General features: G+C 39.4%; 1 pseudogene; it reads right to left on the bottom strand.

Moving 5' to 3' along the window:
- Positions 1-3422: 3422 nt before the first annotated feature.
- On the bottom strand, positions 3423-5239 carry LOC146561971 (uncharacterized; annotated as a pseudogene).
- Positions 5240-18576: the final 13337 nt, after the last annotated feature.

Raw genomic sequence — 18576 nt, 5'->3', positions numbered from 1 at the left:
TTTAGAGTCACCAGGTTCTCGTCACGAGTGTTTCCTGTGCACAAGTTGCATTTTTTAAAACCAAGCAGCAGCAGGTTGCATCTTTGACTTGAAGGCCCATCGCTTTGGTTTGACACCTGTGCACATCTGACTCTACTAAGCACTTGCAGCTTCATTAGATGCGTAAGTGCACCTGCAAAGCAAGAGATGTGTGCATATTTATGCATCTGACACAATAGCAGCAACTTCATTAATTGTGAAGTCAATTATTCCAAACAGACGCAGGATGGACCATGACCTATGACCAGGATGGACCATGACCTAACAGTAAATAACAGTCTACTTTTCTACATCTGATAAAGGTGACAGTCACAGTTTTACTGATGAATAATTTGTTGCACTCCAGCGTCCTCAGGTTCAGAAGCCCTGAGCTGGTGGATATTCTGTTTTCCTTTTATTAAAATCCAGGTTTATTTGCAAACACAAAACATACGTTTTTACATTTTTCCCCCATGTCAAAGCTGTTATTTGATAGTTATTTTATCAGTTGTGTCGCTTGAACTGAATCCAAAATGACCAAATACCTTTCATGCATATTTTGAGTTTTCTCTCATTAATCTTGCTCTACAACTTCACATCTATTGCAGTTTGAAATATGCAGTTTGAAATTTACTGTGATAAAGAAAGAGTCTGGAACAAATCAGACTAACAAGTCTTTCCAGTAGTAGGTTAATTCCTTACCTGGAGGATCATATCAGCAGTTCTTTCATCGAAGTTTACAAAGAGAGTACTGCGCATTTCAAAATGTGGCACAACAGCAGTAACTTTATCAGTTACTAATAATATCTCTGACATGAAGACAGGATCAATTTATCATATAGCAGCACACCAAGAGGAGAGAAGCTCAGAGATGTATTGACTACTGATGGGAAACTGGTTTAACTGATGAACTAGCTGCAAGTTAGTAAAAGTAGTTCCCGGTTTAAACAGTTTGGTTAATTTAAAGCATATTGAAAAGGAGAAATATATCTCTGGAGATGCTACGTTAGCGAACTTGCTAGCATGTAACCTTCGATAGCTCAGTTGGTCGAGCGGAGGACTGTTGTGGAAAGCACAGGAAGCCTTAGCTCCCTGATTCAAATCCGGCTTGAAGGAAAAGTCTTTTGGGGTGTCTTGTAGAGCAGGGCACCCACTAACCGGAAGGTTGGTGATTTGATCCCAGGCAAGACACTAACCCCATGTTGCTCTCTGAAGCATCCATCAGAATGTGAAGGTTAGATAGGATGTGAATGGGTGAATATACAAGTTGTGTAGAATGCTCAGATAGAGTAGAAAAGCACTATCCAAACCCAGTCCATTTACGATGTCAGGTCAGTTTTTACTTTTAAATACAAATAAAAAGTGCAACCTCAAAGGTCAGTAAAAAAACCCAAAAAACTTCTTGGTAACAAGCACAATTATGTGTTACTAAGCTAAGCTGATTCCTTTGGGGGGGAAAGGAAAAAAATTATCTGTGTTTTAAACTTTTCTTTGTCTAGTTTTTTTAATATCTTCTTCTTCCATCTTCTTCATCCGCTTTGTCCAGGGCCGGGTCGCGGGGGCAGCAGCCTAAGCAAAGAGGCCCAGACCTCCCTCTCCCCAGCCACCTCCTCCAGCTTATCCGGGGGAATACCAAGGCATTCCCAGGCCAGCCGAGAGAGAGTTTTTTTTAATATATATATATATAAAAACATCACCAACCTGAAGGTAGAAGAAGGAGGTCAGACAGGAGGACACACAGAGGATGGAGTCCGTAGAGAACGTTATGGAATGATAGTAGCAATGTCAGTTTTTTTGTTGTTGTGTATATATATATATAAGCATATATACAGCTTAGGTGATAAGTTTACATACATTCATCATAAGCATGGCCGTGGTCTTTTTAATGACTTCTTTGAGTTGTTCTTTTTCCTGGGTGGAAGGATTGCACAGCACACATCTTTAATTACACCACCGATAATTTTGGTTAACTGTCCCTTTGCAAGTTGCACCTTCTGGCATTCTTCAGGTTGGATATTTGACTGCTCCTCTTGGCAGCATTAATTGAAATTGGTTGGTTTCCTGGCAATAACCTCGCTTTTAAACATAGTGTACAAATTTGCAATAGGGGTGAGGTCTGGCTTTTATGTTGGAATGCTTTATCCAGTCTTTGGGATGATCCTAACCAAGTACATCCTATATGTGACGGTAACAAATGGACATATAAAACATGAAATTGTTTAGAAATGTCCCATAATCAATACATAATCGAATCGATAAGTGATATTGGTGATGGAATCTGAGTCGCAAAATTTGTATCCATCCCAATAGCTAGAAATATGGCAGAAGCTTGTTCATACTACTAAAGATGTCTGGTTGATGTACAACTTGCTAAGGGATATTTCACCAGATATTACTGGGGGTTTATGTACACTCTGTAATAAATTCAACCTTGTGCGCCATGTTTTTTTTTTAAGTCATTAAAGATGTATGATGTATAATTATTCCACCCTGGAATTTCAAAGAAATACAAAATTACCATGACTCTCATTCCCATGATGGGTGTACATGTGTGTAAACTTTTGACCACAACAGCATCCAGATCAGATACAATTATGTTCAAAGTTCTCCTTTTGAGATTTTTGACGAACCACGCAAATGCAGTGTTCTTCTATAGGTAAACCTCTGAAATAGCAGCAATTGAATTATGCCTTTAATGTGTTAATCACTTCTTCAGACACTAAAATAACTGAAGCTGCCATTTTTTAGTGTTACTCCAATTACAGACAAAGTTTTCAAATCAATAAAAAAAAGAAGAAAAGAAAAAGTTTTCCCAAGTCCTAAATCAAGTGGACAAGAAAGCACATGTCAAGGTAATTCAGAAAATCTTAGCTGACATGTTGACATCTCGGCTGCCATAAGAATAAATATTTTAATTCATTTTTTAACAAATTCAGCTGAAACTCTCCCGTACGTGTGAAACATTTTTTTAATGTAACTGAGCATTTATCAGAAATAGAGCCCTCATAGAAACATAGGATTCGACTAGATGTTTAAATGATCAGAATTGACTTGGCCCACATTTCCCATCTTTTCTTCCTAGTGTACTCCTTAATTATACGTGACAGTGCAGACAAGATCTTTCTGTGTGCTTCAGAGGTAATTTGGCTGCCATTATCAGTAACATCATAGAAAGCAGTGAGCCAAGTCCAGAGGCAGCCATGCATACTGCAATCTGAAGGCCTCCTCCCCGCTTCACAGGTGAGAGGATGCGCTGCGCAGTTTCTCTCTTTCTTTGTATTTGCCTCTGCAAAGCTGATGAAAGCCTTGCATGGTGTTGTCTGTCTTTGGAGTTTTCTTGGATGCTTCCTATTCTGAAAGTGAAACTGGAGCCTGGCCACATTTTTTTTCAATTTTATTTTAACCCTCTGATGCATGAATTATGAAAGCCTTGGTCAAGATTTTTTTCTTAAGTGCTTTTATTCTTCTCAGGACATGAAAAAAAATGTTTAACTCTTTTTTTTCCAAAAATATGTTTTTTTATAAAGTTATAAACTTGTCCACTCCAGTGGACTACATGCGCCTGAGCACTTAGCATGAAATACTGTGAATTTACTGTAAAAATTAATTACCTCGTGTTCTATTGTAAATATACAAACACTTGTTTGCTTGTATCCTTTGAAAAACATCTCAGCAATTTTTTTGGAACTTTCAACTCATAAGGCCGCAATGTTTAGACGTAAATAACAAAACCAATCAACAGTCCTAGCTGTGAATCCTACACCTGAATATGGCAAACTATCTCCAACAAGAGAAACATTTTTGAGTCTACACAGTTCTATAACGATGCAGGACAGTATTACCAAGCCCTTAGTAGCATGCTGGAAGAAAACACAAACTGACATCTTAGTCTCTGCATCTCCAAACAGTTCTATGTTCATCACACCTAGGCTGTGCGAAAGTTTGCAACGCATCCAGGGCACAATGGCACACAGCATTGCATGCAGATGTATTTGGTCTTCCGTGTGCACGCAACATCATGGCACCTGTTTGCATTTTTCACCTCGGTCAGTTGGGGCCAGTGATATCCTGTGGCAAACCTGACCTCACAGGCTACTTTGATGACTGCTCTCCACTTCACGGGTTGTGGGGTCCCACTGGGTCTTCCTCTTTTGCATTGCTGGAGGGTGAATCTCTTCTCTTGTTACTGACAGTTCTTTCCCATACAAGTTGGTGTTGTATGTTATATTATCAATTAGATCTGCTGGAAACAGATGTCTGAAGAAATCTATGGGATCCTTCCCCTCCACATTCAATTTCCACTCTCCTAGAAAAGGAGGCAAGTCTCCAACCAAGTCATTGTCTTGGACTTTCCAAATATTTTTGCGGGCTTGAGTATGGTCAGGTGCCATGTACCCATCTCCCACAGCTCCCTGATCATACTGACCTTCCTCTTCATCCTGCCCCTCATCGTTCTCACTTTCTGCATCCTGACTGTCTGTGTCTTCATCATCCGTAGTTCCTATGTCTCTGTTCTGCTCTGGCAGCCACTCTCATCATCACTGGACTTATCACTGAACTCCTCATCACTGCACTCATCAATGAAATCATCATCACTGGAGCTGGATGGAATTTCCTGGACTATTCTGTACGCTGCCTTATTCTTTGCTGCATTTGAAGTCTACAAAATATGATAAAATAATTATTATAGTAACTCAAACTACAGCTGATCTGCACAGAAATATATATTTTAAATGAGTAGCTTATAAATGTAACAATTATATGCTTAATAATAACCAAAACAGTCCCAAAAAACAGTGAGACAATTTATGACTTATGTTAAAAAAATATAGTGGGTAATGCATGATGTCCACTACAGTGGACACATGGTTAATTGTAGTTTTCTACATATTAGACATAACAATTTCTTATTCCAAACAGATAATATCCTTCCCTAGATGTTACTGCATATCATCATATTTTTTTTACCTGTTGGGCTCTTTTAGCATAGAAGGATTGACAGGATATGCCAGCAGTGGTCGGCAGGGGTGACAGTTTGTCTGCCATCTTTGATTCAGAGGAAATTTACTTGCAGTTGCACTAACTGAACACTGAATTGACCTCAATGGAGCATGGCAGCAGAGAGCACTCTAGAGGCTAATATGCAGTTCCACCATAGAAACCAATGCATTAAAGAGATATGTACGTTTTAGTAGCTGTCCACTCCAGTGACCACTATGCATCAGAGGGTTAAATTCACATCTTTCATACGTTGGCTGACATCCGGTGTCAGCTCTGATTGCACTTATGGCAGCTGTTTGGTTTTCAAAATATGTAATATGATTGATTGGCTGGCCAATGAAGTCTCTATTTGTGATTTCTTTTTTTTAAAAACAACAACAACAACAACAAAAACAAACTTGTTTTCCCATCAAAGGCAATTCCTGAAATCTTCCCTTTTGTCAAAAGAATCAAAAGACAGACCAAAATATTTGCATATTGCTTAGTATGCATCATTTTTGCAATGTGAAACATTTGTGGAAGATAAATACTGAAAAACTATTTCTTTCAAAATTTATAATCAGCTGAGACTGATGTGGACAGCTCTCATGGGTTGTGTAGCCATATTACTATAATTTTCTTGGCATAAAAGGGTAACATTGACCTTTCGTACTCTTTGGAAGAAAAGAAAAACATGCACATTAATGAAAACCTTTTTTGCAGGTGATATTCTAAAAGATAGCATAGCACCACCATAGCATAAAAAGGCAAGGTCTGGACGTCAATGTACAGTTTTTAAATAAATATTTATCATGCATTGTTTCAAAAGAAAAGATCTTCATGCAGTCTTTTTTTGTGCAATTCACATTTTCAAAACTCAGAGAGATCTCTAATGACAGTCTTATAAAGGGGCTCGAGTCAGAGAACAGTTTTTTAAAGACTACTGCAGACAGATGTGATTCTTGAGTCTGGCATCTGAAAACAATTGCCAATGAAAGGGACAGTGAATAAATTTGAAAATATGTGTTGTTGTATGCATTGCATATAATCCCTCTCGTTGGGTCAGCTGGCATAGTAGCATTATATATTATCAGTTCTTGTCCATGTACACCTTGTCCAGTGTTCCTGTATCCTCAACACCTGACATTGAACATGTTAACCCTGGCGACATCCAAGCTGGTATGGATTTAGTGATGTATGTCTTGCTCATGTTCTGAGGTAGGGTTGAGGAGCATGGGGGGACCTAACCTGGGGACCCTTATTGGATGCATGCCCTGGCAGGGATTCAAATTTCAGACCTACTGTTTCATAGAACAATGTATACCAAGGTGGAATAATAAGCTGATAGGTTCTGATGATTTCAAGACATGAAAGCTTCTTACAATGCACAGAGGTCGCCAGCTGAAAACCAGCACCCCAAATCTCTATGAGCAACCAAAAGAAGGATGGTGGGAATAAATGATCATCAGAGCAAATCCCAGTGGATGTGGCAATCCGAGTGGACAGCAACATCATGGAGGAAGGAACATGAGAAAATAGAGAATTACCGAGGGCAGAAGAAACAACTGGAGTAGATGTGGAAGATAAAGTCTGAAGTGGTCTCAGTGGTAACATGAGTATTAAAAGCTATAATGCTTAAACTGGAAGAGTGGCTCCAGGCATAACATCACAGATCTCTATCCAGAAGAGGGCAATTCTAGGAACATCTAAGAGGGAGAAAAGTAGGATGGCCTCCTAGATCTGGACCTGGGGGTTCACTGAGTTCCTGTTGCCAAAACATAATGTCCCAGAGGTGCTCTGCTGGATTTACCTCACGGAGGCATGAGGACCAGTCGTTGGTACCAAGTCCTTCATCCTCAATGAACTGCCTGCACACATGAGTCCAAAAGGAAACCCAGACCCACTGCACCACCGTAGGGTCTGACAATGGGTCCAAGCATTTCATCTGTCATTTGAACCTTACATCTCAACTGTAAAAAACACAGGGCACCAGTGGTGGACCTGCCAATTCTGGTGACTAGATGACATGGAGCCCTCAGGCCACCCTCATGAAATCTGTTTCTGATTGTTTGGTCATTTACACCAGTGGCCTGCTGGAGGTCATTTTAGAGCTCTGCTAGTGCTCATCAGGTTCCTGCTTGCTGGTAGACATGGCAAACTATCTGGCAATGACACATATTGATCTGGACTCCCTGTGCAACCTCTGTAGGGTCCAGGTATGACATCACGCTACCAGTAGTGACACTGACACTAGTCAAATACAAAACTAGTGAAAAAACTGTCAGAAAAGATGAGAAGGGAAAAATGTCAGTGGCCTCCATCTGTAAAACCATTCCTCACTGTTGCCCCTCTTATTTTCACTGTTATGAAAATAAGACAAAATAAGTTGTTATTTCCATTAACACCAAAGCAGCTGAAACTGATTAGCAACCCCCTCTGCTACTTAACCGACCACATCAATATCCCACAAGTTTAATTGACTTGATGCTGTAGTCTGATTAAAAAGTGTTCCTTCAACTGTTTTGAGCAGTGTATGATTAAAAAAAACACTTAATGTACAAAATTGTATTAATTAAAATGCAATTTAAAAAATTAAAACGTATGCACAAGTTCAATAAGGAATATGAGTAATAACTGATCCGCCTGCTTCCTACTAGTCTATTCCTTATGTTACTTCCATGTTCCCGTGCTGTCAAACTCAATATAATGACATCATTACTCTAGTCCAATCATTTTCTGGCCCTCCTTCTGCGAGCTAATCAGCCTCTGTTCGGTACTTTATAGTTTATTGCTCCTCTGTCACTCCGTCTTTCACACTCATTCATTCATGCAGCCAGCCTCCACCCCATCTACACCATACCCCGGTCACTCAGGCCCATTCAAGCCTACATCTTTAGCTTCACAACCACCAGTGGGTATAGACTCTGGGGGGTCCTGTCCTAGCTGCTATCTCTGCTGAGATTCCATTCTGTTACGATGGGTTGCTGGAGTCTAATCAGCAGATAACACTATTGAATTTTCTATCTCAATAAATCGTGTTCACTATTTTCCAAATGAGCTCTTCTTATTGAAATATATTATAAGTTCAGGGTCTGTCTAAATTCACTCCTCAACAGGATTTGATTAATAGCTTCCTATCCTCAGCATGTTGTAAGTACACCCTGTGCCTCAAATTTAATAATGTGCTCTTTTGTGCTCTAGCAGAAATAATATAAATATAAATAATCTTATATTTCCGTTACTATTCACCACACTTAGCTTGCAGTGATTTTATGTGCATTTACTGCTTTTTTTCAAATCCTTTCAAAATGTCTCAAATATGAGACAATAGGGTCTGAAAGCAGTTTGCTATTATTTGATTCCTAGAGAACGTCTGAAATGTCTTACTCACTAGCAAATAATACCAAATGATGTGTTGTTGAGTGCATTGTGGCCCTATGGCAGTTTATTTTTGAGGACAACGTCGAGGCCAATGACATATTTCACAATTTCAATGGAAGGGATCTGAAACAAAATTTAAGTTTCTATGTGAAATGTGGCCTTGTACTGTGAAACATGATAATTCACATGATGCAGACTTTTACTACTACATGCCAAGGTTTTACCAGCCAACAACACTGAATTTTATATAAAGGTGCTTATTATACATTAAAAATCTATTCAAATCAAAACTACAGATTTATTCAAGTAACACTGTATTTTTATGTTTTTGTGTGCAAGTTGCACTTGACATCAAATAATGTCAAATTTTAATCTGGGAAGTATAATAGAAGTATTTAAACATGTACTACTTAACCTCCTAGGACCTGGCGTCCACATATGTGGACATCACATTTTGGGTTATTTAGACCAAAATATTCCATTTTTCTCTACAGGGGCCTGATATCCACTTACGAGGACATTATACTGCCACTGTTTTATCAAAATTTAAAACGAATGTCTTCATATGTGGCTCTCATTTTTCTTAGAAACAAAAATAGAGTAAAAAAAATCTGGTGATTCTTTGTTTTTACATTCATTGGGTCCCAATATCCCGAAATATCAAAGAGAAATTAAAAATGCATGCCATGGAAGAGTTCGGGTCTTAGGAGGTTAAGTAAGGTACAAGTGCATCAAAACAGTCTCAGTTAGTTAATTCTCACCACTCTTAAAACCATTCATTGGGACTTTCCTGTAAGTATATGTTTTTTCTTATATATCATATTGTGGGAATGCTAAAGCAAAAACGGCAAAGTGCAGTCAAAGAGATTCAGCAGCTACAGGTAGGACAGCAGATCTGTACTTTCACTTTGCCTTTGTTCTCTCTTTCATGCAGTGCCTTGCTGTAAAACCCACTGCTAGTGACTGATCATTTCTTTTGGCTGCCGTTTGGGTGGAGTGGGTTTTACACTAATGGCAGGGTGAGCTGCTTCTCCGCGTAGCAAAAGTGACCCAAAGGGTGCGCGTGTGTGTTTATGTGTGTGTTGTGGATGCAAAACACATAGTAAAGAGCTGTTTACGACCGAGCTAAGGTTGAAAGTGGCAATGTAAATCCATCCCCGTTACCATAACATTTGTACATTGACCTTTTTAAAAACTGTGATTATAGAAACTGTTAAAATTAACTCAGTGTGCTCTTTTACGCTTCAGCTTTATCTGACCCAGGTGAGTCAAATGTAAAGTTCATGCATTTTTATATAAAATCTGAGTCTATTCAAAAGGGCAAAAAGTAAAATATGCACTCAATTTAAAAAAAAAAAAGGGGGGGGGGGGGACAGTCTGAGTCCTGTACCACAGTTTGTAGGACACGTCTTGCTTGTCACATTCGCAAAGTAAAAGTTCATAGTTCAACTTACTTGCAGGTCACCGTTACAGCAGTGAAATGAGGTTACAGACATCCTGAGCAGCAAACTTATCATCATCCAATGTGTCTCGTTCTCTATCACTGAGCTCTGATGTTAAGGGCTTCTCATTTAGGCCGGCGTGCCGACCATTTAGCTAAATCAAAAAGTGCCAGCTCTCTTTCAGACAGGCTGACTAATTGGGCTGCCATTAAAACCCAGACTAGCGCTGCTCTCACTGCCAGAGGAGTGATAGAAACATGAAATGATGGTGAGAGAGAGAGACAAAGTGTCATCTGGTAATAAACATGTGACTTGCAAAGCAGCGAGTACGCTGTGTCCTGAGACTGAAAGCTTGCCTGAGAGCCACTAAGTATGTGTATAAGAGAAGGAGTCAATGTAAGATGGAGAAAGAGCAGTGAGAGTGAGGCGATGGGAGACAAAGAAAGAAGTGGCAGAGGAGAAAGTCTTCATGACATAAAACAGAAAGCTTGATCAATGGATCCCTCAGTCACCTCGTTAATAAAGACCAGTGCTTTTATTAGGCGTATAGCCTTGCAATATTTATACCATGAATATTTCAGAGTCCCCGGCAGGAGCCCAGACATGGAGCGCTGCCTTTCTGCAGAGAAGACAGAGTCACAGCTTTCGCTTTCCACCCCAGACACCCGGAGGAAAATAGTTAAGGTCCTTCATCATACTTTCTTTTTTCACGGTAAAACATTAAAAAGTTAAAACCCATGCTAAGTCTGAGGAAGCAGGACAACATGGGGTAAGAAGACAGAAAAGTTCATCTAAAATATGGTAAATAAAAAGCAATAAGTATAAGTTTATTTAAAGGAAAAAGAAAAAGTACAGTATTAAGTTTGATTGAGATAGTTTCTTTTTGTTGCCCCATCCAGGTTTTCATCCCTGTAGGATCAACCAGCAGCTCTGCCTTGATTAGGAGAAGCAAATATTTAATCCTCTTTGAAAAGGCGCCTACAGATACAGACAGGGTGTGCTTGATGCTCAAGGAAACTTTTAAAACATTTAGTCAACAAAAATATCAACTGATACAATATTCAACTGTGGAAAATATAAATACACCCATTTCTCCTAAAGCTAATACTGTCATCAGTAAAAATAACTTCCTTTGCACATCTTGTATCGTTGCTTAGCAGTCTCTGACAGCAGCTGCAATTTTGGAATACTCTGAAATTTCTTCAGCTGAAAAATATTTGAGGGTCTTTTTTTGCATGCACTCTCCATTTGAAATCCAAATGCAACATTTCAATTGAAATCGAAATCATAATGTTCAATCGTACTTTGCATTTAGTACTGAGTTTCATTCCTGACGACCTGACTAATGCTTTTTACCTGCACCAGTGTCTAATGTTACTTTGACCAAACAACTTTATCTGGAACATTCAATATGTTCATTGGCTACCACTGGGATTATTTTATCTAGAGAATGAATTGCATCAAATTATTTGATTTCTTACATCCTTTGCCAGACTCAAAGTCATCCACAATCTTTTCTTTTGAAAGCCTTTAGAGTTCTTTAAGTCTCGGTCTGGTGACGCTACTCACTTTGATGGCAAAGAGAACACCAAATCCTAGTTCTCAGAAGGATTAAGACACTCCCTAAGAAGTTTCTAATCACTGTCATCTAATCTGACCCTTGATTCTAATGTTAGAGGTTTGAAGGTATGAAGGAGTGTACTTACTTTCTCTAAAGATGAATGAAACCCTCTCCTGACATAATATTCACAATATTATTCTCAATCACAGGACACCTGACCCTAAAAGGATCAAAGGACAAGTCTCGTCCAATTTGAAGAGCTTCAAGGGTCATTAGCCCTGACACACAATGTGCCTAACCATACAAAAAAATGCAGTGCTGACAGTAGCATGATGCAACAGTAATTAGCTTCATAGTTCACATTCTCTAATTAAAGCTTCTACCATGTAGGAAGTATCAAAGAAATGTTACAAGTCAGACATAAGAACAACATATAAAACTGTAAACACATTGACATAAAAGTGCATGTCTCAGACACTAAACTTAAAGTTTTGTGACCCTGCAGTGGCTCACAGTGTCAACAAGCAAGGCCAAGCTCCCTTTCAAGCTCCCTATCTTCCTTCCCTATGCTGCCAGAGCTCGATTATTTGGATTTGTCCTGAACAAAGCCTTGGCTCACACCCTCCTTCTTATCTCACATTCCTGTGGAGGCATCTGGACAGCAAAGAGAGTAAAGACACCATCATCTCATCCAGATTCAGAAGTCGTTTAGGCTTTTGTTTTAGATGTCCACATCCAGTTTTTCTTTTTACCTCCTAATGCAGGATTATTGCTGGCATATCAACATTATTAGTGGTGCTTTGATTGTAATATAATGCTGCTATTCACCATGTTTGTAAAAGAAAAGAGGTACTATCAGTTATTTGTGCAGCATACACCCTTACTTTATCCAGACCATGTCCTATCACTCCTATTTGACAATGAGACTAGGGCTGTGCGATATGACCAAATCCTGATATAAGACATCTATCATCCCGATGACGTATAAATCACAAAAATTTAAACTTTTCTGTAAATTCTGTGAATCTCAGGCAGCTCGACTTGCGTGAAGTGTTTTCAGCTAGGCGCTGCGTACCTGGAGTTATGACTTTTAACCGATACATTAAACGATACATTTTTAGACATAAGTTGTAACGGCCGCCGTTTTCTTTGTGAATATTTATTACACGGCGTGCTGCGGGGAAAAGCCTGTTCTAATGTTTGAGTCTAAGGTTTATTTTTTGGCACCTAACGCCTCTTTTTGCATACTCTTTCACGGGATTTAGTTTATTTTGAAAAGGATCTTGAGCTTTATTGTGAAAGGTTAATATGCAAAACAAACAAGCGGACGGCGGAGCCATGCCATTGTTTTACCGTCGTGGTTGCTAACGACAACGAGTAAAAACAGTTGCTTGTCTGTCCATAGTGAGGTCATACTAAACATAAGAAAAAGACAGAACTTTAAGAAATTAATATAGCCACTACAGTGACCATCAAAACGATGAAAAAATATTGCCGTAAACAGTTTATTTTGCGACACCACGAAACAAACGATAGCGTAAAATGAAACGATAGACGTTTTTATATCGTCATCCGATATATATCGTTATATCAAACAGCCCTAAATGAGACCATCATAAACCTCAAACAGGCTGATGATCTCATAGATCTTGGTTAGGCATTTACTGCCGGTATGAAAGTCGGTGTGGCCTCTAGTTGACTGTACAATAACAATAGAAAGGACAAAGAGAAGGAAGCTTTGAAAGCTTTCTGTTTTCTCAATCCACATTTTCTGAAGCAGGAAAGACATTTTCTTTCTTAGCTCCTCCAGGCTATTAAACATGGCCCCACCAGTGTCATTTTCAGGTCATTCCACATATTCTAGTGTGAGTCGTTTCCACCCGGGTTTCTTTATGATTTTATGTATTCTTAAAATACGCAGAACTATTATAGTGCAGTCCTGCCTTAAACAGCTTAGCAACAAGTACAGTTTTACTAATAAACCACATGAGGAGAATAACATTGGTTATCTTTTAACAGCACAATGTTCTGCTTGTTACTTTGTATGCTATATGTGTCACCTACACCAGGGATGCCAAACTCATTTTATATCACAGGCAACATACAGCCCACTTTATGTTATGGCATGAAGTGGGCCAGAGCGTTGAAACTTTAATTTCCATCAGTGTAAAAAGTTTCACTATGCATTTAATGAGTTATCTTAATATAAGACAAAGAAGAGCAATTTCCACATTACGTTTTTCTACATGGTAAAGAAATGCTGCTCTAGTAAATGAAAGAAATCTGCCTCTGAACTTTGGTTGGAAAAAGTATTGTTCAAAATCACAAAAATGTATAACTGAATTACATTGGTGTGTTGTGAATGACCATGAGGGAGGTTTTTATGGGCAGGAAAAACTAAAACCTTTAAAAATACTGTTAAAATTCCAAAATTTATGCTCTCTGGATGGCTTTGGAAAACATGACAGTGGGCCGGAATGAAGTCTTTGCCATGCTGATTCTGATCTAAACACTGTAGACTCTGCTCATGATTGACCCCGATGAACAAAACAGAGTCCAAGACGTCACCCAACAAATTTCCTAATCAAGAATCAGGACACTCAAAAAATGTTCAACCCAAAGGAAACCACTGGTGATGTGGTTTCCTTTTGGCTGGACACTCTGTTAGGTCTCATGTTCATACCCCAAGGTCACAGGGCAGGTACACATTCCATTGAGTACTTAAAAAAGTACATTATTACAGCCATCATCCACTCAACAGAGGTTTTACTTGTTACACAAAGGTTCACTCATCTCATTTTAAAGACTATTGCACATTAATTCTTCCTTAGTCGGCCAGATTTTGCATGCATGTTTCTAATTAACTCAGGTGACTTATTATCATTACATTGCCTTTCTCTTTCTAAAGTGTAGAAAATGCCCTGAAGATAATCGTGAGGAAAAATAGGCTTATGCAAGGTTTCTTATCTCAGTCTTTATGCAGATTAACCAAAAGCTTTTTGAGGGTTTGCGGTAAATGGACTGTGGTTAGGGTGAGAGCACTTGCGAGTCCCACGGCCAATCTGTGGCCGCTCCTTCACCTCCCTCTCATCTTCATGCAACTCCTCTCTCCCTCTTCATTCTCTACAGACCCAGGAACAATCTACAAGGCTGACCGCTTCACTTAGATCCGAGTCCTTTGAGGACCAAGTGCCATTTAAGGCTCAAATGGACGTATGTAACAATCTCTCCAACTTAGTTCTTCCTTTATCTCCTTCCTTCCCAATTTCTCTTCATTAATCTAGTCTCTCACTTTCTCTATACCCACCTTTTCCTCCTTCACCTCTTTCACTCCCTTTCACTCTCCCTGTGGACCGTTTCAGGCCTGTTTAGGTATGCATCATCAAGTGCACATTTAGAGGTGTCAGAGAATTGATTGTTCCTCCTTCGCCTTCATCTCCTTGGCTTGTACTCACATCTCCCTCTCCCCTGCAAAAGTCAGACTCCCCCAATTTTTTTTTTTTCATTTATCGCTCTCATTTCCCAGAATCCCCTGGGGCCTGACAGTCACTGCTGACATCTGTGACACCTTCCACAATCTTATTTCCCAGAGAAATGAGCTGATGTGTGTCTATGTACTTAACTGTGTATTATTGCGAGCTTGTGTTTATGTGCGTGTTGCAGAGTTTATATTAAGTGATCTGTATGTTTGTGTGCATGCCTGAGAGCCACTTCATTTAAATGCACATGCATGGCTGGACATCCTTGTTTTCTTTGCATAGTGATGTATTGCCCAATGTGTGTACATGCGTGTGCATTCTTTGCGGGTTTACATTAAACAGATGTACTTGTGCTTGTGCAGTATTTGAGTGTGTTGCTTAAGGATATATGCTGCATCTGATGGATTAGTAATGTTTGAGCTGCATTTCCTTTTGTCTTTTCATACTTTCTTCTAGGTTTGAAAAGAGTAAACTGAAAACACGGTGTTTTTGCGGAGAAGAGCTGGATCTGCGTCTTCTGCTGTTCAAACAGGTTAAAACAGAGGGTTGGCTTGACAGTAGCAGTATATCACTAGAGCGTAAGATCCAGTCCTTCAAGTGACTGTGCACTCACTTCCAAAATGCAGATGTCCATTTTTATTTCATCACGTTCACGCACAGTGCATATACTTGTAATTCTCAATTTACTGCGTGGAATAAATTTCCATTATCTCCCAACCTCAGCCTCTTCCTCATTTAATTGCTTTGTGTTGGAGATGAAGGCACAATTAGTTTTAGGAGAGAAAAAAGGAGAAAAGAAATACAAATTGGACATTTTAGAAAATAAATGTCTACAACGTACAGTACCTGCTATTTTGTGATTTTGAAATCTTGCTTATTTATGACAATAATTCTGCTGATTATCCCAAAGTGTAATTTAAAAATCATTATAAAAACATTGCTCTCATTAAAGAGAAGAGCTGTGGTGACGGAGCTGCAAGAACTAAGTTAGAGCAAGAGATATAAATCGTTTAATCACATTTATTCAGTGTAAGCCCACCTTCAGTGCCTGTAATAATCCATCTTTGAATAAACTATGAGAGATCGAACCATGAAGCAGATCTTTAGACAATGATGGATGTTTTTAATAGACACGTTTCTTTCTGTCTGTCTGTCCGCAGCACATCTTTTATCTGCCGGTCGTACGAGGTGCCCCATTCTCTTCTGTCGGAGCTGTCGTTGACTCACAGGCTTATCTTCTTTTCAACTTAGTCTAAGCTGTAGAATTTAAAATCAACTATACTTTGTCTTTTAGTTCTGTGCTTCATTGCTGCTGTGCTTATAATATAATTTTTTTTATCTATGTAAAAGGTGTGACATTCATTTTAGGGCAAATATAGCAGAATTTCCTGTGACACACACTGGACTTTCTGGACTTTGTTTTTGCACAACACTGGTCACTATATTCTTCATTTCCGGTTAATACTTGTACAGCTGCTGTTATTGTGTATATATTTATTTAGATTTAGATTTCTTCATACATTCTTATATAGTTCTATATTGTGTATTGTGTATTTTGTTGTACAGTTATTTTATTTTCAACTTTAATTTATATATTTTATCTTATTCTTCCCAGTTAAATTTACCCTTCATTCTAATTTGTGTTGTACAGTTATTTCATTTTTAACCTTAATTTATATTTTATTCCTTCCTAGTTAAATTTACCCTTTTTAATTTTTCATATTTATTTCCTATCTTATTCATAGCCTTTTCCTTTTTTGTTTTCTTTAGGTCACGAGCAGTTGTCCAAGCATTTCACTACATATTGTACTGTGTATGACTGTGTACGTGACAAATAAAATTTGAATTTGAATTTGAATTTGATTTTTTTGTCTACATCTAGTCCTATTTGAAAAGTTGTTTCAAAATAAAAGTTGTCAAAGAATAAAAGTTGTTGTGGACACCAATTTGAAGTTTATTTAATTGCATTTATTTTAGTGGATAAGCAAATGCACTAAAATAAATAAAATAACAATTTAATTATAATTTAATTCTTTTACTGCAATAATCTGATGTATATTTCTCAATTTTTAAGAAAGAGCTGACTGAACGTCGAATGACCCTGGAGATGACGTTAGAGTTTCTACCATGTTTGCTGGCTTAGCAAGAACCCTATCAGAATCAATCAGAATCAGAATCAGAATACTTTATTGATCCCTGGGGGAAATTATTTTTTGTTACAGTGCTCCATTTTAAACCAACATTAAGACAAGACAGACAATACGCTAACTAAGAATAGTACAATATATACATATATATACATACATACATACATACATAAGTCACTTATAAATAAATATTTGGAAAAGAAACATGTGTAGTTGTAGCAGCAAACAGTGTGTTAAGTGGATGCGTTGTACAGGGAGATGGCCACAGGCAGGAATGATTTCCTGTGTCGTTCAGTGGTGCTTTTCTGTAATCTCAGTCTCTCACTGAACGTGCTCCTGTGACTGACCAACATGTCATGGAGTGGGTGGGAGGTGTTATCCAACATTGTCTTTATCTTGGACAGCATCCGCCTCTCCGACACCACCTTGAGGGAGTCCAGCTCCATCCCCACAACATTGCTGGCCTTACGGATCAGTTTATTAAGTCTGTTGGCATCTGCGACCCTCAGCCTGCTCCCCCAGCATGCAACAGCATAGAGGATCGCACTGGCCACAACAGACTCATAGAAAATCCTCAGCATTTTCTGGCAGATGTTGAAGGACCTCAGTCGCCTCAAAAAATAGAGACGACTCTGGCCCTTCCTGTAAAGTGCTGTGGTGTTTTTAGCCCAGTCCAGTTTATTGTCAATGTGTACTCCAAGGTATTTATAGTCCTCCACAATGTCAACACTGACCCCCTGGATTGAAACAGGGGTCAAGTGTTTCCTGGTCTTCCTGAAGTCCACGATCAGTTCCTTGGTCTTTGCCACGTTGAGCTGCAGATGATTCTGCTCACACCACGTGACAAAGGAGTCGACCACAGCCCGGTACTCTGTCTCATCATCCCTGCTGATGCATCCAACCACCGCAGAGTCATCAGAAAACTTCTGAAGATGGCAGGTCTCTGTGCAGTGGCTGAAGTCTGTGGTGTAGAGGGTGAAGAGGAAGGGGGAGAGGACAGTCCCCTGTGGTGCCCCTGTGTTGCTAATCACCTTGTCAGACACACACTGTGGGAGACGTACATATTGTGGTCTTCCTGTCAGGTAATCAACAATCCAGGACACCAGAGAAGCATCCACCTGCATCGCTGCTAACTTATCACCCAGGAGGGTCGGCCTGATGGTGTTGAAAGCACTGGAAAAGTCAAAAAACATGACCCTCACAGTGCTCGCCGGCTGGTCCAGATGGGTGTAGACACGATTGAGCAGGTAGATGATGGCGTCCTCTGTTCCGAGACGAGGCTGATAAGCGAACTGAAGGGGATCCAGATGTGGTCTTACTATGGGTCGCAGCTGGTCCAGGATGAGCCTTTCCAGGGTCTTCATGATGTGGGAGGTCAGTGCCACGGGCCTGTAATCCTGGGGGCCACTGGGACGAGGCGTCTTTGGTACAGGGACGAGGCATGATGTCTTCCACATCACCGGGACCCTCTGCAGACTCAGACTCAGCATAAACAGTTTATGAAAGACTCCACACAGCTGGGGGGCACAGGCCTTGAGGACAAGGGGACTCACTCCGTCTGGTCCAGC

Source organism: Mchenga conophoros, linkage group LG12, assembly GCF_057382185.1.
Source record: "Mchenga conophoros isolate Kocher_MC1m ecotype Shallow Benthic linkage group LG12, M_conophoros_male_GT1.1, whole genome shotgun sequence".
Lineage (NCBI taxonomy): Eukaryota > Metazoa > Chordata > Actinopteri > Cichliformes > Cichlidae > Mchenga > Mchenga conophoros.
This window is presented reverse-complemented; position numbering and strand designations above follow the sequence as displayed.